General features: G+C 38.1%; 1 long non-coding RNA gene across 1 annotated transcript in view; it reads left to right on the plus strand.

Annotated features, from left to right (window-relative positions):
* LOC140001551 (uncharacterized) overlaps window positions 1-4,917 on the plus strand; it is a 30,471-nt gene extending 25,554 nt beyond the window's left edge. The window contains exon 4 of the long non-coding RNA XR_011806846.1: window positions 2,709-4,917. This is a non-coding gene — a long non-coding RNA (uncharacterized lncRNA). The remainder of the gene's footprint in view (window positions 1-2,708) is intronic.
* The last annotated feature ends 19,600 nt before the right edge of the window (window positions 4,918-24,517 follow it).

The raw sequence follows: 24,517 nt of genomic DNA on the forward strand, positions 1-24,517 counted from the left end.
AGATGTTAGCCAATCCTTAGTGTCAGGCTACATGAAGTCACACTACCAGAATCAGTAGGATTCCTTGTTTTGTGGATATCCCTGAAAAGCCCACGGTGAATTCCTGATTCTGTCTTTGACTATCTGAGAAGGTATAGGTTGCCAATAAAGAAATCTAAAAGTAAGGGCCTCCAAGATGACTGTGCTAACATTATAGCTCATGGAGAACTAGTAGTTTTTTTCTGACCATATGTCAGTGCCTATTTCACAGAACACATTGAACAGCTCTCTAAATTCCACTTATGACCTGTTGTGGTTTAACCCGGCAGGCAACTAAGCACCACACAGCTGTTCGCTTACTCCTCCTCCTCAGTGGAATGGGGGAGAGTCAAAAAAAGGTAAAACTCATGGGTTGAGATAAAGACAGTTTAATAGGACAGGCAACAGTAACAGATAACAATAATAATAATAATAATACGTATATACAAAGCAAGAGATGCCCAGTGCAATTTACTCACCATCCACTTACTGATGCCTAGCTTATCCCTGAGCAGTGGCTGCACCCCATGGGGCAATTCTCCCCAGTTTTATTGTTCAGTATGACATCATATGGGACTGGACATCCCTTTGGCCAGTTTGGACCAGCTGTCCTGGCTGTGTGCCCTCCAACCTCCTTGTGCACCCCCAGCCTCCTTGCTGGCAGGGCAGCATGAGAAGCTGAAAAGTCCTTGGCTCCGTGTAAGTGCTGCTCAGCAACAACTAAAACATCAGTGTGTTATCAATGGCAATTTTCTCCTAAATCCAAAACACAGCAACATACCAGCCACTATGAAGAAAATTAACTCTATCTTAGCCAAATCTAGGCCAGTATCTCAGTTCAGATATTCACTGACTACACCAAGAACTTGGACACCTCACATACATGGAGATAATTCAGGGCTTGATATAGCTTCCTAAATGTAGACTAGTGATATTTGGGAACCTGAGAACATCCATGACCTTCACACTGTGCTGTCAGATCTGCCTCAGGATTTAGAGGAGACCTACAGCACCAAGGATTTGCATGATACCCATAAGGCATCTCAAGTGACAGCAGATGCCTGCCTATACATAGGTAAATCAACTCAGTCATTGTCTTCAGGAATAATCTTCTCTCTGGTTTGTCACCTTGAGGGAACGGCTAGGAGATAATTTTCCAAGGGATATCAGTGCATGGGTGTTGAGTTTCATTCCATATTGCCTTCAGACACCTGGCTGTTGGACTGTGATTCATGGTCAGTGCTACATTCGGTGGGGACTGGGGGATGTGCAGATATTCCCTCTTTCTACGTAGGACTGACTCTGGTGTTCACGTGCAGTTGGGATCCCAGTCCTTCCATGTACCTGTGATCATGGATACTTGTATTTGGCCTCCTCCTTCTCCCCTGGTGGGGATGAGGAAATACCTCTCATTGTGATGTGGTGCTTGGCAGAATGGGATTTGTGTACTTGTGGATAGCTGGGAGAAAAAACAGGTAAGCAAAGACTGGTGTTTGCTCCATGTGGGTTTGTATACTGGTTTTATACAGTGCTATACATGGAGAAGTTGCGATACCCTGCATGAGAGTGAGCAAATACATCAGTGAGATGGCACAACCATTATGCTGGGAAGAAAGAGAAGATGTGATACTTGTACAGAGGGGAAGGAAGAAATGGACTGCCATTGGGCTTGGAGAGGGAAGGAGAAAGTTGACTACTTAGTGGGAAATGAAGGAAATAAAGTACTTACAGAAGAGGTGAATGAAGCTGTACCAGGTCCTAAAAACAGATCTGGCAACCAAGGCTGCCAAGGTTTAACTGTCTTGGTCTAGGTCATCTGTCAAGGTATTAAGAGTTTGACTCACTTTTCAAACATAAATGAGGAAGGAAATGGCCACGTTTTGTACAGTTGCTGAAGCTCCCATGTAGACAGCAGGACACTCCAGTGCTTTACCCTCCTCATGTACAAAGTTTACTGCTTCTTTTGCTTCCCCAGAGTTTGCTTGGAGGTCCTGGGACCCATTAAGTTTCTTAAGTCTTTTTGTGGGTTCTGCTCCTTTGTTTTCCTGCTCTACATGTTTCTATCTGCTCAGGAAAGATAAGAGTACTTCTCTGCTCAAATGGGGATTTTGGAGATAAGAACTCTGCAGACTGCTTAGTAACAGGAGTCTTTCAGACAAAAGTAGCCTGTGCGGCACCTACAGCAGTCTGTGGCACTCCAAGCTCTATTTAGATTAAAGACTGTGAAAAAGAAGATTATTATCGAGATCCTATACCTATATCTCACATAATTATATATGAAAGTATGAATAACCTTGTTGAAACATCTCACATTTAGCTAAATAATTATAAATAGGAGACAGGGAGGCTTAGTAAGAAGGATTAGCACACATGAGTGGCTACATTAATGAACTGTTAGCATAAATGAAATACTTTGAACTTTCATCATTTGGAACAAATAAGCTTGTTCATCTCTTGAGTGATTTGTGAATGTACCAGAAATGCCCTCCAAACTTTGATATGCAAGATAGCTACTTTAATAGGGGAGGGAGGAGAGAAAGGTGGAGTACTGTGTGTATGAATGTGTGTGTGCAGTACAGCAAGCTCCCACACTATTTCACTTTATTTTCTTTCTTTCTTTCTCTCTCTCTTCTCTCTCTCTCTTTTTTTTTTTTTTCTTTTTTTTTTTTTTTTTCCCACTTTGCTTTCAGACTCCAGCAGCAGTGGCTTCTCCACTTCAGTTCAGCCCCAGGGGTACTTAGCTGGATGGTCAGTCTTGCTAAGGACTTCTGCATCTACTGACTGCCCTGAAGTTGACAGCAGCCTTAAAAGACTTGCCATGTGTAAAAGTATTGCAGATTCCATAACTAGAAGTGGTAGGACTCTGAAAACTGGGTACCTTTTCCACACTCCATGCTGAAAAGTGACAACTAAACCAAAGATTGGAATGTAACTGAAAATATACAATGTGCTCCCATATACCAGAACACAGACTCACACCTCTGATTTTTTCATTAAAATTAAGTTAAAGATCACAAACCATTGTATAAGTTAAAGATCACAAACCAAGTATGCATGTCATGAAATTAATGTTTTTGTAACTCAAATCTTGTTATGGTGCTGGATTATGTCCAATTGTCACAGCCAAAAAATGTGCAGTAACTATGAAACATCACGTCTTTTTCCTGAAAGAATAGTTTCATAGTTTCTTGGTACATATGGTAAGTAGAACTTGAAACATTTTGCGTTGGGTTTCTTTGCACTCAGTATGGACGGCATTGAGCAGTGAAGGGTTTTTTCCTCCAATTTTCTTTCTCCTCAAATTTCTGGGGCATACATGACTGCTATACCTGTGAAATGGCTGCAAAACACTACAGTAACATGAATCATCGTGCTTTAAAATGCCACCTTAATGCCACCTACTGCAACAGCTTTGTAGATGGGCTACAAGGCCATCTATTGAAAGTGGGACCAATAGATAGGAGACTAGCAACTTTCTTAGTTGCCCCAAACTTCACCTTCTGCAGCCATAAACAAAGGTCCTTACAGTAACCTTATGTCTACACAGGCATTGTGGAACATCACCCTACATGAACAGCAGATTTTATGGCATATACATAATGCACAAATGACAGTGAAAGAAAAGGAGTAAGAGAGAATAGGGCTTCTGGCCTGTTACTCCCATTTTAAAACTGAGAATACCCACGTGAGTACAGCTTAGTCGTTTTTAAGGCTTTGTTTTTAAGGCTTTAATATCATGTTTTAAGGAAACACATTCAAGAAAGCTTTAGCACGGCTATCTATTTTGTTTCAATGTGGAAAGAGAAGTACATTTCACTTGGCTATGTTAGGCAGCATTGTAAGTTAGCGAGCCAGGTATCTGGGAGGAATAAAACAAGATGTAAGAGTTGTATCTCTTAGCAGGCCCATCAGGAAAAGATGAGGAGATTTAAGCTGGAAGAAATCTTTGAAGTACAGCATAGCATGGCAAATCCCAAATGGTAAAACAGTGACTATCACTAATAGAAAAAGAAGGAAACCTAAAACAAGAGGGAAGTTTTGATTTTATACATATCTCCCATCCTATTAATGCCATAAATATGGTATTTGACAGTGACACGGTTAAAAAGATAGTCAGTGGTAAAATTTCACTTATTCTCAATGGGCCATGACTTATTTTAACCTCTGGGTTTTTGTAATAGTGTACTATGGATCAGTTCAAAACTTAAAGGATCTTTTCTTTAATATTTGAACTATTGAATAGATAATTGTGTTTCCCTTACCACTGGACTTGCTATGAATGATTCTGGGAGACAGATTACTATTTCTCAGCATGGGTTGATTTTCTGAACTGTATTTGTAAAATTAAAAAGATGGTATTCAAATGCCATTGTCTCTCATACATTTCTCCCCAGAGTGCAGGATGACTATTGCTAAAACCAAGCTATCCTTCTGTCAGGGACTGTAACTTTATAATGCTGCCTCTAGGTCAAGCTTGGGATAAGAAAGCCTCTGAAAATGTGGATGACCTTTCTCTTCTTGATATTTCCTTCATTACCCCATATAACCATTATATGACCACCCTGATAGGAGGAATACTCTCACAAGGTTCAGGTAGGACAATGACACAGAGGATCTGTGCAGATAAGACAATTCTTGTGCAGTCCCAGGGTATATCTGGAAAAACGCACCTTATGTAGTTTTAGGTATGGGACTGACAGTATGGCAGCACAAGCTTGCTACTCCTAATCTGTTGTCATTTTGATTCAGATAAAGATATTGAGACTTTACAGAACAGGGTGCATCTTTCCTGTTTATGAAGAAAATTCATATTCATATTATATTGAGTAAAGAATTCATAAATCTTTTATGGGATGCAATGAAAATGAAATCCTGGCCTCTGGTGAAGTCAGTGGTACAACTCCCCTATTTACAAGGGTTCATGATTTAATCTAATCCTCTGTGTTTTGTAAAATAAACATTTTACAGCTTCATTGTCTTCAATACTTAATACTTCAATACTCAATGTCTCTGGTTCACCTTCGAAATTGTTAGTAGAATGGGTACTGTACTTATGGTTTTCAATGACTGTCACTTCCTTCTGGCTTTGGAAGGTCAGGTGGAAAACAAATGTTTTTGAAAGGTAGATTGCAGAGGCAGAGAAACAATCTTTCCAGTACAACAGGGAAGGAAGATTAAAATACATAGTGAGACATGTTGTCCTCCAACAGCAACAAGCGAGAAAGTGTGGGGAAAACACCAGTGGAATAATATAAATATTTGAAGTCAAGCATAAAAAATGTTATAAGATGTAAAACACAATGTGTGATATATGGTATATAAGATATATGCATAAGATATATATGATATGTGAGGAAAGACATCAGACATGAGATATTAGATATAAGACATAAGACATTATGACAGATGACATAGCCCATCCCCACCCTGGAATTTGCATGGTTCTTTTCTTGAGCATCTCTTAAATACTGTAAACAAGGAATTCTATTCATTTTTCTGATCTAGAGCCATATCTATGTTATTGTATTTTTAGATACAATCTGATTGTATCTAAAACCAAGTGGAACTGTATATTGAGCTTCCATAAAAAAATTACATAAATCCTCAAAGGACTTGACTTATGCTCATATATTAAACCCCAGAATCACTGAAAGAGATGAGGACCTGAAAGTTTACCCTGAAATGTTTGACTATCCCAGTACACATTCAGACTCTGCTGTGTCATTTGTTTGACATACATAATAGCTTCAAGGATATACAGAAAAGAGCTCTTGAATCAGCACCTTCCCTTTCACTGCTGCAGGAGCTTTAAAAAAAACATCTGCAGCAAGTAATTCTGAAATTCTTGTAAATGTACGAAATAGATAATTCTTACTAATACTGGGTGAAGGAAAGCCCTCTGTAGTTTATTTTTATGTCATAAAACAGATTTTTCTCCTAGCACAAACTTATTGAAGGCAGTTTTTGCCCAAGAATATTCAGTTGTTGGTAAGACTTGTGTTGTTTCACTATACATAAAAAGGAAATATTTCAGAATACCTGTGAAATCTGCACATATTTCTGAAACTGAATCCAAATCATATGGAGTTTCAGAAAGATTGGCTTGGCATGCGAGGAAGAAAATACAGCAGACGGTGATTTTTTTTTTTTTTTAAATCTCAGACTAGAAGTTATGTTCTTTAATTTGAACAGGATTTCACTCATTTCAATTTACACAAGTGCTGTAGGAAAAGAAGGAGGAAAAAAAAAAAAAAGCAGAACAAAAACCCAACACCCAAAACCACAGGTACTTTATTCAATTTTCTTTTAGCTAGGTAGTCTGAATAGAATTAGTGTTGGCAAGATGCTTCAGCTGAAAGTGGACAAATGTGTATTTTTTAAGCCTACGATCTCACTAAAGGCCAAACTGTGCAACTCTTTCTCATGTTAATGAGAAAGTGAAGTCAACGGGATATGTAAGTGCTTAACAACTTCAGTAAAGATTTCATAATCTGGCCCTAAATGCTTTTGCTTTGATAGATCTTTGCCTCTGTCTCGCTGTCTCACTGCTGCTCTGTCTTTTGAAAACAGGTTATCTATAAAAGTTTTGCTGGTGGTATGTTATGAAAAGAGAGCTCAGTAGGCTTCCTGCCATTTTTTGAAAACCTGTTAACAGTACATATTAATTGCAGTTTGCTCCCAACTTCATTATAAATATAATTTTATGCTGATCTACAAGCTCCATCTGACAGTACTGAGAACCATAATATCAAGATATGTACAGCATCCATCATCATGACTGACACAGATTAGACAACTGTACTTTTTATCAGAGACTCCTATCTCTGAAGACACTCTCAGTGCAGGGCAAAGCCAAATGAAATGCAAATAATACAGTGTAATTTTTAAAAACACCGATATAAAAGATTGCTTTAGCAGCTTTTTTTTTTTTTTTTTAAGAAAGAGAACTGCTCTTTGATCTCCTTGAGAATGAGAATAAATGTTTCAGTAGCCAAGGAAGGCTCTTGAGAGGAGACAGGATCGTTCTAGCCTTGGACCTATATGCTCCTCCTGCAGTGATATCTTATCTATAGACTGCATGAGATAATACTAACTGGAAACCGAGTATAATTCACACAGTTAAATATCATGACCCATATTCACTGTATCAGACTCTTCCCTTTGGGCAGAGAGAATCGAGCCATACTCTGCTTTCAGAAAGACAGCTCAGTCGAACCCACAAAACTAAGCCAGTGAAAAATGAAAGTGATCTCAGTGAAAGAAGCTGCTGCAAATGCATGTGCATCTTTGCTTACCACACAGCTCTCAGGCTTGTGTTCAGCTTGCAGTACTGCGCCTGTGCACTGGGAGCCTAAAAAGGATGTTCTATAAATCAAATCACCAGTGAAAAGGCATTCTTTAATTTTACAGACTACAAATGGCATGCATCTGCTCCTGCAGCCTCTCCACTGAATACTTAATGCAGGGAGTAAATGCTATTCATGATATTAGGGAGAGATTCTTTCACTACCAACAAATGCAATTCAAACTGCAAATGAACTCCAAATTCTTTTTTTTTTCTTTTTTTTTTTTTTCCCTATTTCCTTGTGTCACATGGAAACCAGAAAAAAAAGCTGTGGTTGACTTTAGACTGAGATCACTGTGGCACTATCATTGTCAGTACTCTACCACCCTTTTCATACTATGGTGCAGCAAAGGAGACTCCTGACCATGCAGTGGAGAAGCTCTGGGTTCAGTGTTTGCTTCAATGATGGTGTGTTCTTGTCCTCTCCCTTCACTGAAAAACAAGGCTATAGTTATCATCCATATCTCCAGCAGTGGCAATCTCTTTCTCAGTCCTGCTGAGGAACACAGGTCAAAAAGAGAGGTAAGCAGGGTAGCAGCTGACGCTCAGCAGAGTTTCTGAGCTAAAAGCACTCCCTTGCCGTGTATTTGCTGCAAGCTGTAGCTGCTGAGGACTGAGGCATCATGCAGCAATGAGATTTAAGGATTGGTTTAAAGTGAGTGTCCAGTCCCTGTCTCACCAATGGCTAAGCTGGTCTGCTTCAAAACCAATTTACTGTCTAGCCATATCCTAATCATCCGCATGTGGTGTTGCATATATACAGACATTGATACATCAGCTATAAAACATGCATTTAATAGGCTGAGTTGAAGATTTTGGTGAAAAGCCATTTTAGAAAACAGGAAAAGGATTGTTATTTGAGTGAACCATGATGATTTTCTACTTTTAAAACAAAAACTTCCAAATTTTTGCCAGTTGACTCCCAAAAAACCTAAATGATGTTGACTTTTTCTGAATTAAACAAGAAACAGCCTCTATCAGCTTTGTACCAGGTCTTTTTTGCATATTTCTTATGGCAGTTTTAAAGCTCCATAACTCCACTGAATAAATGAAAGTTTGCAGAAGCATGAAATTAATGTAAAGCAATGGCTCACCAGTCAGGGCAAGATACCCGCAGTTGAAACTCTGTTCCATCCTCTATCCCAAGAAATCCAACCTTATCCCTTTCCCTAGGAAACCTCTGAAAACTGCCCTGGCAGCAACTGAGCTGCAAGGCAAGTATATCTGTTTTCTATACTTGCATTTCTAATCCAAAGCTGATTGATTACTTTAATAGCATTAAATTACACCAAAGTGAATTCAGATTACTATTATTGAAATCATTGGATTTACTCCACATAAACACCAGCAGGGCTGACTGCATGATTTCATGTAAAGAGGTTTCAAATGTGGAAAAGACAGTGTAAACTATGATCACTTATGAGAGTCCAATGCCATTCCTGAGAACCATGTAGGCTGTGTGGCAACTGAAATGAAAATAAAGAATCTAGGAAAAAAATACCTTTTTGTTTTCTTAATCTGGGAATACTATGTAAATCTAAGGGGGGTGCAAATCAATAATATTTGAGAAGTTAAAAAGAAATTACCTAGTTCTTATTCATCTTCTCAGGATAGCACTCACTCTCTTTTAAATAATTTTATTGGAGCAGTAGAGGACAGACAGTACTGATGCACATACCTTCATTGTGGGATACACATCTACACCTCTGTTGAGTCTGGTCTGCATCTTAGACCCATCTTCCACTTCTGTGAGAAAGACTCATCCACTAGGCTACTCTCCTAGGCCAAAGCTGAGAGAAGATCTCTTAGCAGCAGAGGCAAAACCAAAAGTTACTCTTACAAGGATGAAGTGCTAGACTGCCTCTCCATGGGACATGGTACAATAAATGGATTTGTTGCTCCTGCAGGGGGGAAAGATTGAGTACAGAAGGTGTCAATTGCTCTCTCTTCTTCCCCTCAAGGTGAAAGCCATTGCCCTGGCCCAATATGACCTGGTTACTCCTTGACAAACAGAAGCAAACTTGGTTTCTTACATACAGGAAAAGCCTAGCCTTGGTCATTTGCTGTCCTTCTCTATTGCAGAAAAATGTTTTTGCTTCCTTTGTCTGAGCTCATGCCATAGAGCATCACACCACATAGGTGTGATCTTCTCTGTATTGACCAGGAACTCCATCTTGAAACTTGGAAATATTTCCAGTGATGAAGATCATAAGCATTGTAACATTCTTCATGGTTTCTGACCTCTATCTATAAACAACATAAATTAGTGATAGACCAATAACCTTTGATAAAGAAAAGAAATGGCAGAAAAATCTCCTAAGCAGTATTGATACTTATCTTTTTAAGCACTCTATGTACAACTGAGAAAGTTTGATTAATGTCTATCAAGAGATTTGAGGATTTGAAATAGGACAAGGTGCATGTCCTGCTGAAGTACACCTATAACTATTAGGACCAATGGGAACTTTGATAGATCAGTAAAAAACAGCAGAAACAAAGGTAGAGACAAATCATGAGAAATTTTGATCAGAAGACAACATAAATAATGTTTGTCCTCATCAGGTCATCCGCTACAGATCATCAATTATACTTCATTATCTGAATGGTGTTCCTTTTTCTCAACCGCCTCTAACAAAATGTTGCTATGTATCGGTTTGTGTCTGTAGAAATGACAGTAATTGCAAAAACTTTCTTTGTGCCACGATGGAAATAGCAAAGGTCCAAGGAAATGCCCCCAGAATGTGAACTTTGGTGGCATACCGTATTCATTTATTAATTTAGCAACTGAACATTTGCATAAAGCTCAGGTAGAACTATTCCTATGAATAATCTTGCACAATAACATCAGACATCTCTACTAATCCTACAGAACATCAAAAGCAATGCTGGCTGCTATTCAACACTGGGTTCAGTGCCATGACAACAGATGGAATTCATGGCTGAGGGGTAAAAAAAAAAAAGACTTCCATCCCCCTGTCACTTTTTGTAAGAATCCCTAAAGAGAAAATTATGCAAACTAGTAGAAACTGAATGTAGAACAGGAATGCCTGTGAACGTGTGCTATCTGCAGTTATACAAAACAGCTTATTTATGAAACAGAATGTAAGTGATAAAAGTAAATGCGGAAATCTTATTTAAATTCTTGCAAAGGGCAAAGAGGAGGAGGAGGGGTAACAGGCTGAATTTCTCTTCTTTCCAGTTCAGGGCGAGCAGACTGAAATTCACATTATTATGGTCACAGACAGATGACATTAAAATGTATTTCTGACATTGTTAAAATTAACATTCTTATGTTTTGTGAAGAGATTATTCTGAGATATTTTAATCTAAATATATATGTTTTGCAATATTTTGATATCTTTAGATAGAACATTTTGGGCATTACTGCCCTGTATTATAGGAAACCTAAAATGAAAATCCATCTGCTAAAGTTACTCATTGATTTACATCTTCCATTAAAAAGAAAACTGTTGAGATGAATGGGAATTACCAGTGTAAAGGAAGAGATACCTTGTACATACTGTTGTTATTTATTTATTTATTTTTCTCTAGTCAACAGTCCATGGAAATAAGCTGATGAGTCAGATGTGTGTCTACTATGCATCTACTACAGACCACTATTACTTCAAAAGACCATTCAATCTGACTTAGCGAGCTTAGACAACGTTACCAAACGTTATGATGCACAAGTTACAGGTAAAAAGATCAAGTAACAACAGTCAGTGTGATGGGTAGAAAAATAATTATGGGAACTGAAAGGAAAGTCATAAAAGAGAAGGGATACTTTTTCAGGCTGGATCCAGTGTTACGTTGGTCATAACAGAATTTTTCCATTTGCTAAGATGCTTGCATGATCATATACTGAGCAGAATATAGAACATAAATGGCAACTCTTAAAAGGTATTTTCTAGTTATCTATCCCTGTATGCAATAGAAGCACGATGTTCCATAAATAGATTTTCAGAATTGTCTTCACATTTTCTTAGCAACAGAAATATAGCTTTGCATGAAGCTGTCCATCAGAACCATCTGTAGTACAGAACAGAAGCATGAGCGATTTTTTAATTTTTTTTCTACAAGATGGTAGTCAGAACTAACCATATGGTTCTGCATTCATTTTATTTTGGAGTGCTTATTTAGTACCCTGATTTTTGGGTACCGCAGGGGAAAAAAAAAAAAAAAAAAAAATGTTTTAACATTTCCTGACCTAACTACAAGAGCAGTAAGCAAACTTGCAGTGGTCTGCCATTACAAGAATTTATAAGGACAAAAAGCTTAACTTGAATGCCTTATGTTATTATCCTCGACCCTTGGAGATGTTTGGCTCAGGGTCTTCTTGCTTTGTGGCTTTGACTGCATAACACTGAGAATTTTCTTTTATTGAATTTTCCATATATTGTGAAAAGAAACAGCCAGCCTTAGATACCAGCTACAGAGTTGTTCCTTATTTTACTTTTCTACTTTAATTTATTGATGGTTGGTATGATACAAAACACTCCAGTAATGTCTCTCTAAGATATCCAGTATTTGTGTCTGGTTATTTGACCTGACCAATGGCAAAGTATAAGAACAGATAGGGAAAACTCTTCTGCCCAACTGGTGTGATCAGATGCTCAGCTGTGCATAGTTGTATTCAAGAGCATTTAGCCGCAGATGTAATATTTCAGGGGCATTTTGAAAATGTGGTTAAAAGTATAAACTGTACATCTGCCTTGTTTTAGATTTCCAGTTTGTATACTATTAAAGAATCTATTTGGCCTTTAGCAAGGGCTACTCCTCCTCCTATTGTTTTACGTAAAATTTAGTGCCTGAGTAAATTATAGGCTTGTTAAAACTGATCATCAGCCAAGGGAAGAAATAAATCAATCATGATAGAGTAATAGAAAAAGTTACATTTTTTAAGGCTAAGGAGGAATTTAATGTGCTCATTAAAAAAAATATCCACTAACAAAGTTAACATTCTCATACAATGGAAAAATGCCTAATTCCATGATACACAATGGGGCATCCAATTTAGAAAGGGTCAGTGAGTTTCAGAGGTCTCTTTCCTCCTTTCTGGAGGGGATACGTTCTTTGGAAACCTACCTTTTGAGGAAAGGGTGGAAGGCAGCAAGACCTATTGAGATGACAATGAGATCAAAAAAGAAGGAGTGATTATTCAAATCCCTCAGAGAAATAAAAGCCTGAAGCAAGAAGAACTGAACCCAAAAAGGAGCAGGCAGGGTGGGGAACGGGCAAAGGGGAATGAGAAGCAGAAACTGAATGAAGAGGGCAAGGTCTGAATGGGCAGCAGTGAAAGAACTAGGAGTTGAAAAGGGAAGGAGGAGGGGAGAGTAGGGCTGAGGAAGAGAAGAAAGCAGTGAGAGGCACATCATGGTGAATGAAGCAGAGATGGAAAGTTTATTCTTGTCAGCTTGTAACAACTCTTTTGAATACTTCAGATGATGGGTCTATGATGCTAAAACACAGCTTAATTGTCTTGCTTTTCCTGGGATCAGATTTATCAAAGTTTCTATTTTTACGTCTGTTGTTAGAGTGGGCCACACTGGTGAGTGGCAGGTACTGTAAAGTTTCAGAAGGCCATGAGACAGCACATCCAGTCCTCTGGTTGGTTGCTTAGATACCCTAATGAATTGTATTTGGAATTTCTCACCTCACATTTGTACTCTGCTATGTTTCAAGTATTGCATTTCAGATAATACCATGAGCAGACTTTGGGCATGCAAAAATAAACTCTTTTTTTTTTTTTAAGAGGAAAACTACTTACAGAATAGCTGCAACTGCAACAAGAATTTTGTCAGATAGATTGATTTCATCATCATTTTTCTAAATTCTTCTTTCTGCAGCCTGTGCTTTTTCCTCTGAATTCCCTGAAGGTTACAATAGCCCAATTATTGACACACCAAAAGCTGGAATAATCTTCAAAACTAAATTAGAGCAGACTGCAAATCCATTGAAGGATATATCTGATGATGGGTGCCTGAAAAAGGAGTTGGTAATAAGCCCAGCAAAATGAAACAATGCTTTCAATGTTCTGGCTTTTATATCAGGAGGAACCATGTGGCAGGACATGTTGTGACATTTCCCTAAAGTGAGCTGAGATGTTAGCCTAACACTGTGATCTACAAATGGATTTCTCCAGGACAGTGTCACAGAAGTAGCAAAACATGTAAGCTTTTTTTATGAGGGGGAACTGTTAATGCAGTTAAAAATACAAGCACTCAAGGAATGTGAGTTACACAGAAAACATTGTCTTCAGCCTCCCAAAAGAGGATAGAGAATCTAGTGATGTGCACTGATGGGTTAATATTAATCTCTCTCTCTCATTTTTTTTTTTCTTTAACCGTTGTCCCTTAACAGAAATAAATGTATTTATTGGGTAACCAGATAAAGGCAAGTTATGAGCAAAGTGGGACACATCAGTGTTTTTTTTAATAAGTGGTTCCTAATTAAGGCAAAATACTGTCCATGCACTTATGTCACAATTAATTTAAATTTCAAACTCTTAAAACATTTCATTACACTTATTAACTAAAGAAAAGCTAAATTTATCCCATCTTAATTCCCTTCCAGTTTTTTAGCCTAATGGTTCAGCTGCAAGTGTAGTTTCCCTTGTGATATTGGAATGCAATGAGATGGGAATCAGTGCCATTTCCAAGCATGGAAATGCAAGCTTGTGGGGGTCTGGCAATCAAGAAACAGAGGGCTTTTGGCCCCCAGATTAGTTATCTTCTTTTGCACCATTTTAATGTATTGCACAATTTGGATCAGACTCACTCTCTTTTCTCTACCCTGTGTTGGGAAAGAGAAAATGAAGAGGAAGCTGATGCCAGAGAATTGATAGAGGAGGAGGGAGAAGAGAGCAAAAGAATGTGAAAATGAAAGTAAAAAGAAAAAGCCAGACACTTGTTCCAATGGACAAGACTAGTTATGGGAAAGATAATGGATCATGTGGCAGTGAACTCTTTTACAAATACTCAAAGGTTGTAGAAGTTGGGTTACCACCTTAGAATTTAAGAAAATCCAAAAAAGTAAAGTTAAAATGTTGTGCTATTAGTTATTTGTGAAGAACCATAAGTTCTGTGAAAATATGCACTAACATGTACCTAAATTAACATAGATATGAAGTACATTGAGTAATATAACTGTGGAAATAGTGAGATAAAGTGAGGTCTCTGATTAAATGCAGGATATGGAAGAATGAGATAATTTGAACATCTTGTCACAATTTCTGATAGGAAGGAAGTTAATAAACAGTGACTGTTAGGAAAGAATAACTGATTTACCGTAGGAAGAGCTGGAGGAATAAAATCTCCCACTAAGGATGTTACTCACAAAGTCAGCTTAGGAAAAGATAATTTTAAATCAGTATAAAATATATTTTGCCATAGGCAAGATATACATTCTCATGTGTTCTGCAAGATTATTATTTTTTTTTCCCCCTCCAAATTAAGTTAAACTACTTAAAGATACTTTGTGCAATCAAATTCTCCAAAGAAACATCAGGAAGATTGTACAAGATTTCTGTCTATGTAGATTCCTGAAAAGAGGAATACAACCAAAAAAAAAAAAAAAAAAAAAAAAAAAAAAAAAAAGATGGCTACAGCTGCTATTCTTCTGGCTTTAGTTACAGTAAAGTGCAGTAAGTATCTTGCAAAGTATTCAAAGTATAATTCAAAGTGCATCAAAGAGTAGCATCTGCAGACTTAATCTTCCCATTTAAAAAATGTGACGTACTAAATAACATTTCTGAAGAAATTCTTGAGTTTGCATGCATTCCCAGTCTCTCCTCATACAAATGCAATGTCCCTCTGTTTCTGCATTTTCATGAACCTAGAACTGGAAAACTCTTAACAGGCACTCTAAATGGAGTGCTAACCACACTTTCTTAATGACTTACTCTGGCATTTGCTTAGATGAAACCACAGTTCTCATTGGAAATAAAAAAGCATATTGTCCAGACTTTTCAAAAAGTCATTTTTCCTCTTTTCCCATCAGGGTTTCTTTTTTGTTGGTTTCCTATTGATAGCAGGCATTAGTAGATGAGTAACTAATAACTTGCCTCCAAAGAATTCTCGTAAGTGGAATTCCCCATGGCAAAATCATTGCATAGCAAGGACTCTGCTGAAACTGTGCATATCAGATATAAGACTGACGAACAGTCACTCTGCAGTGGCAGCAGCCACCCTTGAGAGGATGTATTAATTGGATCTCACAAATCCCTGGAGGCCTGATGAGCCCTACACAATGAAGTCCCTTCTGTCTCTTGTGGCTAAAAGACATACACAAAATACTTTAATACACTACTCGGTTGGCTTAACATTTGGGCTCATTCTTGAGCCAAGGAGCAGTTTAAGTGATCCATTTTAGAGCGTTTCACTAAAGGTATTATGACTCAGGGCTCCCACACCCCATCATGTTACTATATTTAACAACTGACCAAACACTGGATGAACTGCAGTAATTGCCTACGTGCACACCCTAGGGTAATAGGAAAAAGCAGCTTGAGTTGGATTAGACCACAATAAAAGAGATGCAAGCTAAGTAGAAACACCTAATGCTTGCCCCAGGATCAGAGCATGCATTCTGATTAATACAGCTGCTTGAATGACAAGTGAAGACCTGTACAGCTGAGGTAACCTGCATATACATCCAAACCCTCAGAGTAACTATTGTTTTCTGGCTCATTCTTGGCTCTTGGAATGGATGAGTTTACTATAAAACTTCAAAGGATAAAAGGCTGCTCTCCTACTCTGGCCACCGAGGAGTAGGTGTGAGACTCCTGAGATATGGCCCCCGTTCAGCCTGCTCATCCTGCCCTGCTCCCACCACTCACAAATAGAGTCCCAAAGAAGGAAGACATTGTGGTCTACACAAGGTCTGCACTAAAAGCAACATATGCAAAACAGGGATCTCACTCTCGGATCTCACTCTCCAACTCAGCCAGACATGGACACATCTAACCTTCAGAAACCTAGGACTTCCAATGTTGTGCAACAATTTCTATCATTTGACTGCATGAACATACCTGCCTGTTAACGCTTCTAGAAAGTCTTCAGTGAACCTGGTTTGCCTACTTGAGAGGATTCATGAAAGTGTCAGCACTCAGAAGGATGCTTAAGTTCATATAGGCTTCTGTGCTAAGTTGTTAGGGACTTGACTGAAAACACCTCATTAAGGTCCAAAAAGTAGGAAAATATTTATTTAGTCAACAGAAATTTGCAAACCCTAAAAGAAAGATATCTGAAGACAATAAAGATATGGGAGAGGAGAAAGGTAAAGCATAAATTATAGAAACATGAAGACAGAGTGGTTTGAAGAGAAAGAAGATCTTTTAAAGAATGAAGAGCTATTCCAATCCCTGTTATACAAGATAGATAAGTACATATGACAAAATATGAAGATTATGTTGAAATGGTGTACTCCTTGTAGGGTCACCACATGAGTTAGATATGTAGCAAGTTATACAGTCTGTCTTTCCTGTGTGACTTCCATAAAATCCATATTCAGCAAGTCCTGCTTTCTTGCAAACAATGGGACATTCAGTTTATATGGGAGCGGTGAGGGCACTCCAGTGAAAAGAGAGGGCACAGAATGGGACAGAGAAGCAACATTGGCACAAAAGAGGCAAAGAATGTCAATTCAGAAGGCGGGTGTGAAAGTAAAATCTGCTTCCATGCCTGCTACAGTATATATTACACAACTGGCACTTACTTGGCAAATCACCCACCCAAGGACTGACCTTGGCAACATCACAGGGATAACCTCTATGTGAGGAAGGACTGTTCTTCAACAATGTCTCCAAAATGTTTGGCACCAAAGTACTTTTTTTAAGAAAGCAAGCATTTCTTCCACTTCTTATTTCAGTCAAAAAACAGCATTTTCTTTTGGCTGCAAAGGAGACTTCCTGTCCGTGACTTTTGTGATATTCTTCATATAGTGTTCCAGATTATTTGATATTGCGTATAAATGCCATTGCACAACCATCCAATTTTGTGGATGTTCCCATGTTACAGAGCAATGGGTGTATTCAAAGACTTGCCCAACTAAAATGATCTCCTTGTTAATTATTTGAAGAATGATGACAGAATGCTTGGGGTTGCAATGCCCTGGTAGAAAATCTTCTGAAGGAAAAATGGAAAGCATTCCTAATACTGGTGAAATTGAGATGTTTCTCTGTCGTTGACGTTCTGTCTTGTGCATAGAGGAGAAAGATTAGGGATATTAGCATCTGTTGTTTTCTTTTATTGCTTTAACAAAGTAAATCTGCTATTCACTTCACTGTTTTATGGAGGTCATATAATTACATAACATATTCAGATCATGTAGAAGCTCAGCAGCCTTTTCTATAAACATGAGAGTGAACTCTATGTTATTAGTTTGTGTGAGCAAAGTTGGTAATGTGTTCTAGACATCACAGCATATACCTTTTGGACAGGTACTTTAAAAAGGGATGGGATCACATGAATCCTAGAATAAGACTGTGTGTTTCTGAGCACACTCCAAGGATGAAAATCAGTCTTCTCAATAAGGACTTAAGGCTTTCAATGACATTTGGGGTTAATTTTTATAATCATTGGAATTATGATTGCTAGAAGGAAACAGATGTGTTAGTCTTCAAATTAGTAAAGAAATGTGAAAGGGAACAGACAGATGTTTATTACAATTGAGATTAAATAAAATGAATTCCTAGAGAGTTGGTAAATACAGATTTCCATTTGATCTCTAAAGAATAACTAAAACTTTTCAGTGAAGTCAAATACTAGGATATCTGTTATGCACAACAAATTCAAAGTGTTTGAAACAGGAGTAGGAGTCACATACAAATATGTAGGTATTATAAGCTATTTACACTCTAGTTGATGACTCCCACAGAAAGCCTGTTCAAGTGGAACATGGACATTACTTTTAAAGAATGTAGGTATAAATAATACAAGTTTTAAAGGATGCAGTCATTCTGAGAACTAATCTTACTAGGAAAAGTTGCACTAATGTACTAGCAGATCTCTGTAGGTAAACATGATAAGAAGCCTTCTAAATGGTGTTTTGCCCATATGCATTACTACCAGATGGCATAAAAATGGCATCACATGTCAATCTCTCTCTTTTTCTCTTTCACTGTCACTGTCACTTTCTTTGATGAATGGAGGGTCACAGCCAAAACTACAAACTATGACAAAATCCTGGGTCCAAAATTAGGAAAAAAGTTGCATTTTGAGCCCCAAATTGACCATTCTAATAATGGCAAGAAGGGGCAGGCCCAAGACCTGATCAGATGGGATCTGCAGCTGACATTCAACACCTTTCTGACCTAGAACAGACAATTGGTCTGGGTGGGACCTTTAGTTTAGCTTTTGACACATCTCTGCTCTGAGACTGCAGTATGCCCTGTGTTGGATGCTGGAACTTCCAGACTGGCTTTGCAGACCTTAAACATCATGAGACTACTAGGTGTGGGTTTCCTGGAGGGCTTCACAAAACAACATCAGTTCAGTGCCATTGTCTTCAAAAGGAACATTTCCCTTTAGGACACCAGGAATCACAAAGGGAAAAGGATTTCTAAGGGAATGAGCAACAGGTCACAGAAACTGAGCCTAAAAGCCAAAATGTAAGAAATCTTAAGCTCCAAACTTTTGCTAGATAAAGATGTTCTTTGTATCCATTGGATTTTGCATGTCTTCCTCAATTTGTCTGTTTTGAAACAGGGAACACTTCTATAAGATTTTGCAGGATATTTGCATTTAAGTGATCTGTCCATACACTGCCCAATAATGTCATGAAGTCAACAGCAGGGACTTGCAAATTTCCCTTGCTGGTCCAGTGTATAGTAAACTCTGCTTGCATCTCGAGTCTTGTGGTCTCTGTAAGCCTTAATCACCCTGTGTGCTGGACAAAAGACAGAATGCTCTCTCTCAAAGCTATATTGCTGTGGCTTGTAACTCTTGCACAAAGATCTTAAGGCAGAAGGTTTCTCTCTTCTGCCCAGAATAACTGCACTCAGCTTTTTGGATTACAGCTGAGATGACTGCTTCACAACCTAACAGCAACAGCAAACAAAATATGATGACATGAAATTCAACAAAGATTTTTGATGAACAGACATCAGCAAGTTACTGTAGATCTGTCAACATGAGTGTTTAATCCTGCTATTTTAAGTTCTTGGACTGTTTTATTTATAGCCATTTCTGTGTCTTGTCACAGTGGCATCTGAGTGGCTCACAAGACTCCCATGAGCAAAGCAAAGAATTATCTCAGTTGGGGGTGGGGGCGGGGGGTGAGAAGAGGAGGCTGAGAGAAGTGGCAGTCAAGCAGAGCATTTGCACAACAGCCAAAATCACAATCCATCCTTCCTCCCCTTTATGAGTTCCCCATCCTTCCTTCCTTTTACTAGACTGTTGGCCAAATAAATATGTGCTTTCCATCCAAAGGTCTTTCTCCTGGTTTTATCATCATGATCGAGCTAATTGGGAGCAGGAGGGTAAATGAGGCATAGCTGATGTACGTGGCATGATGCCCAGCTGACGCTACTATTAAGCTGATGCCGGAAAAGTTAGGAAACCATAGCCTGGCACTGAATAATAGGCCTATTGCAACTGAAGTGTGGGGCAGAGAGAGATTTTCCTGCAGCTGGCACCTTGTCTACAAGTGGTGTACAAGAGAAAGTAATGAATGACTTGACTCTTTATGTTTCCTATGTGCATTTTATCACAGTTCATCAGGCACCCATGAGTCTGACTGATGATTCCATGTAAAAAGCAACAATAATTTCCCGTAAGAGAAATGAGTGACAGCTGAAGAATAAGCTGCAATTATAATCTCCCTTTTCATGGGTTAGGTTGACAATTTAACCAACTGTGTTCATTAACTGATTTAAGTTCCAATTCCCTGCTTTTATGTCTGATGTGAATATCTTTAAGTTAAACATTGCTTGTGAGGCAGAATAATGGCTAGCAGCTAATGTCATAAATAAGGAACATGGGAATGAAACTAAACTTTCATTTCCAAATGAATATACCCCGTTGAGACAAGGTACCTGGCACCTTGGTCAGCACTTTTTCCATTAAGAGCCCATGTTTGCCCAAAGGGGAGCATCTGTTAAGATCACTGCTGCCACATGGAAACCTTTTCCCATATGTAATACATACAAAATGAAATGAGGACACTTTTCTCTCTTTTTTCTTTTCTTTTCTTTTCTTTTCTTTTCTTTTCTTTTCTTTTCTTTTCTTTTCTTTTCTTTTCTTTTCTTTTCTTTTCTTTTCTTTTCTTTTCTTTTCTTTTCTTTTCTTCTCTTCTCTTCTCTTCTCTTCTCTTCTCTTCTCTTCTCTTCTCTTCTCTTCTCTTCTCTTCTCTTCTCTTCTCTTCTCTTTTTCTTTTCTTTTCTCCAATCTATTACAAATTAAATGCATGTGTTTAACAAAAGAGAAAAACAGCTATGTAAAAGACAAACTCTAACTGATAAACACAAGTGAAAGTTTCCCTTTCCCCGTCTATATTCTGATCTTCTCCAAATATGCTAATATGCTATAAGTATCTGACTTTGGAGGGACAAGGCTGAGCAACTTGGATGAGAGAGCCAAATCACCAAAGATTTTTATGAAGCTTCAGAGCTATTAGTGAGTATGTTACTGCTTGGTTGGAGATGGTGATGATTTACAGGAAACTTGTGGGTACTTAAAGGCTGCACAGAGTGGTTGTCATTAAAATGCAATTATTTACCATTGATTAGCATATTATGGTGAGACTAATTAAGCAGAGGAACAACTTATTCAGAATTTTGATGGATTCACCATTGCTGGGAATTTTGCTCAATGTTGGCTGTTTTTGTAATAGATATGAGCACATTCAAACATGAAATCGTAAACAATACAATATTCCAACCTCCCTTTGTAAGGGTCTGCATTTTAATTAGGATTTTTTCCTTCCATGGTGTTAGAGCTGTTATAGGTTTCTGCATACTCATAAGAGAGGCTATTGCTACATTTATTTGGGTGGAGCAGCCTCTGGTAAAGGTTTATTCTTTAACACTTATCTGCATGTGTCTTTTCTTCCTCACCACAAGACAGTGCAGCCCAGGATTGAAGAGTGGAGGCTGGGAATTGACTCATGGCTCCTTTGCTCTACTGTTGGTTACATGCCATATCTAAATCACCTTCTTATTGAAGAGATATGTATAGGGAATTTTCAGATTAGGTACAGAACTGGTTCTTCAAGGTTATTTCATCTTCATAAGAACACAGGAATCATCTTGGGAAGGATGGAGGGGCAAGGAACAGCGACATGGCAGAGACAGTGGAGATATTCTTATGTGTCAGAAGAGTCATACCCAAGAAAATACTCTTAGGACTCTGCACCACTCCACTGCAGTATTTAGCAATAGTAATTAATCCAAGTTCAGAGCTATAGTAAGAATTTTCATTGCATGGACACTGAACACACCAAGGTTTTTCTGTTTTTTTTCTATTCCTCTTATTTTATTTATTTTATTTTATTTTATTTTATTTTATTTTATTTTATTTTATTTTATTATTATTTTTTTATTATTATTTTTTTTATGAGTTCCCTGTCCCTTAGTCCCTTACAGCAGCTGCTGCTGCTGTGGGTTTACAGCTGCTTTTTCTGTGCAGGTTTGCTGCCATATGGCATCGTAATTCTCCCTTGCTCACCACAGCTCTGCCTACTCTCCTAGTATCCATGGCATTATTGAATAGTACATCACTTTGTTCTCTGTCATGTGTTTTTGCTATTATTTATGAATCTGATTTTTTTTTTTTTCCACAGACCTGAAAGCTTAATGAAAGTAATGCCAATCATTTTTGTATAAAATTGTTGTCATCCATTACCTGAAGTATATGGGAAATTTTGTTGTTTACACCCATTCTTACCAGGTCTACAAAGCTCTGATCAGTGACCAAAAAGATAACCCCAAATGTGTCATCTCTGGAAAATACACTTTTCAACAAAGCATATCCTAGAAAAATATCAGAGATGATATGTCCATCTGGGCTCGGAATTTTCACACAGCACAATGTTCCCTGAAATCAAACATTTGCTCTGTAGGTCAACCAGGCTCATCTTTCACAGTCTATCAGTACATTTGCCTTGTGATGTCAGGGTGCTGTGGGTAGGCAGATGGGTTTAACTGCCCCTAGGCTTTGGAACTTTTCTCAAGTACTACATCATCCAGAGCAGAAGTAAGTCAGAGATGATAATGAAAGGAAGAGAAATTTAACTAGGTTTTTCTCTCATTCTCCTACCTGTATGTTACGGTCCCTCTGATGTTTGCTGAATATACATGAATAGCATTTCTTCTGAAAGACCCTCAACTGAAAACACACCTGGATCAGACACAAAGGAATGTTTTTTTTGGCCAACCTGAAGTCTGGTATACCAAAGATGGTGGCAAACAAAACAGTTTTCAACCTGTCACATCTTTATGCCCTTCTCTAGATGAAAGGAGAAGATACGTACCAGAAAAATACCCATCAGATAAATGAAGCCTATTATTATACTAGAGAATTTCTTGGGCTCATTTGGTCACCTACTGTGCATTATTCACTAGGAGGTGAAAATCAGCTCAAGCCAGGAGCAAACTGACTGAAGACTATAGGATCGAACAGTTAGAGTTCAGAGTTGCCAGATGTCAACTGATAGCTTCTTTGCTTTCTGCTTTGTTACAGTGTGAAGTGCCTCACACAGAAAACTGGGATGGCATATGAATAATAAATATCGCTGAATAACAGCTGGAGTTTCTCAGGGTGCCTGTGTTCTCTTCAGTGAAATGCCTCCCTGTATAATTTACTAGGTATCTCTCATTAAAGCAGAGATAGTATATACAATTACAGTTAACAAAACAATGCCTCTGAACAAAAAGGGTCACTGTGTTGCCTGGCAACTCTTAGTCCGTCCAAACCCAAATGTCTGCTATCACAGACCCATGTTAATTTGTGCTGTTTGTGAGCAGAATCAGCTATGGGAACTCAATGCTTGGATCTTTGGTTATCGGTAGGAGGACCTCTCCTGTAGCTGGGCTCTGCCCAGCCTCATCCCAGCTTTCAGCCTTAGTGAGCCTCCTTGCTCCCCATGCAGGACCACCTGGACAGGAAAACTGGCATTTTAGTGCATATCCCACTAGTGTGGGGTGGGAGTAAATCCTGAATTCTCTGTACCTGGGAGTCAGGGGACATCATACATACACCTGGTCTCTCAAAATAGTTCTAGAGATAACATAACTGTTATTAATTTGCTTTGAATACTTTTCCCATTATCAGGCAACAGCTTCAGTCTTGGAGCAAGAGGCTTGGGGATAATTTCTGTGCATATATTACTATGCTTGTTTCTTCAGTTCAAAGGTAGAGGAGCATTATGGACCTTTTCTTATGATATAATGTCACAATTAGCTGTGAGAACCACTGAGCCTATTACAAGGGACATTTCATGCAATCATGTTTGCTGAAAAATTTTTCATGCTTGCAAGAACAAGAATATATACCCAACTATTTTTAGAGTGGTAATTTTCTCCACATGGACTTAATAAGAAAATGAATAAAGAGAAAGTAGGTTTTTTGTTTTGTTTTCCTTTCATAAGCTCAAGTTTCAGAAAACAGATTGTATAAATGTTATTACATTGATAGCCGTTAAAATTATAATGATAACAATAAAATCTTGTTCTCAAGAGGCCAGGAAGAAATTTGATGTAAATAGACTCAGCTCCATGGAAGCTTGTTGATTTGTGCTAATTGATACCAATTGAGAATCTGTCCTGACCTTTCATTCAGGGATATAAAAGTGCCCTGGTGAAAACTCCAAATTTTGAAAACAGCAGAATGCTGTTAAGACACACTTAACCTTGGAAACAGGAAGATTCAATAATAGAGTCTATGATAACGGTTTTATAGGGGTCTGTGAGGGGGTAAAAGTGAATCATATTTTGTTACTCTGAGTTATGTTGAATTGAACATCAGTATGGGAGAAGAGTTGATTTTGGTGAAATTGCTCACAGATTAAGGTATTTATTCAGTGACAGTTAAATTGGCAGAATTAGATAGTATGATAAATACAAATGAGTTTTTTTTGTTTGTTTGTTTGTTTTTGTTTTTGAAAGACAGGTGATGAAACAGCGTAGCTTCTTTCAAGTCTATGTGCTTATCTAGCCAC

This window comes from Anas platyrhynchos, chromosome 1 (assembly GCF_047663525.1).
Source record: "Anas platyrhynchos isolate ZD024472 breed Pekin duck chromosome 1, IASCAAS_PekinDuck_T2T, whole genome shotgun sequence".
Taxonomy (NCBI): Eukaryota; Metazoa; Chordata; class Aves; order Anseriformes; family Anatidae; genus Anas; species Anas platyrhynchos.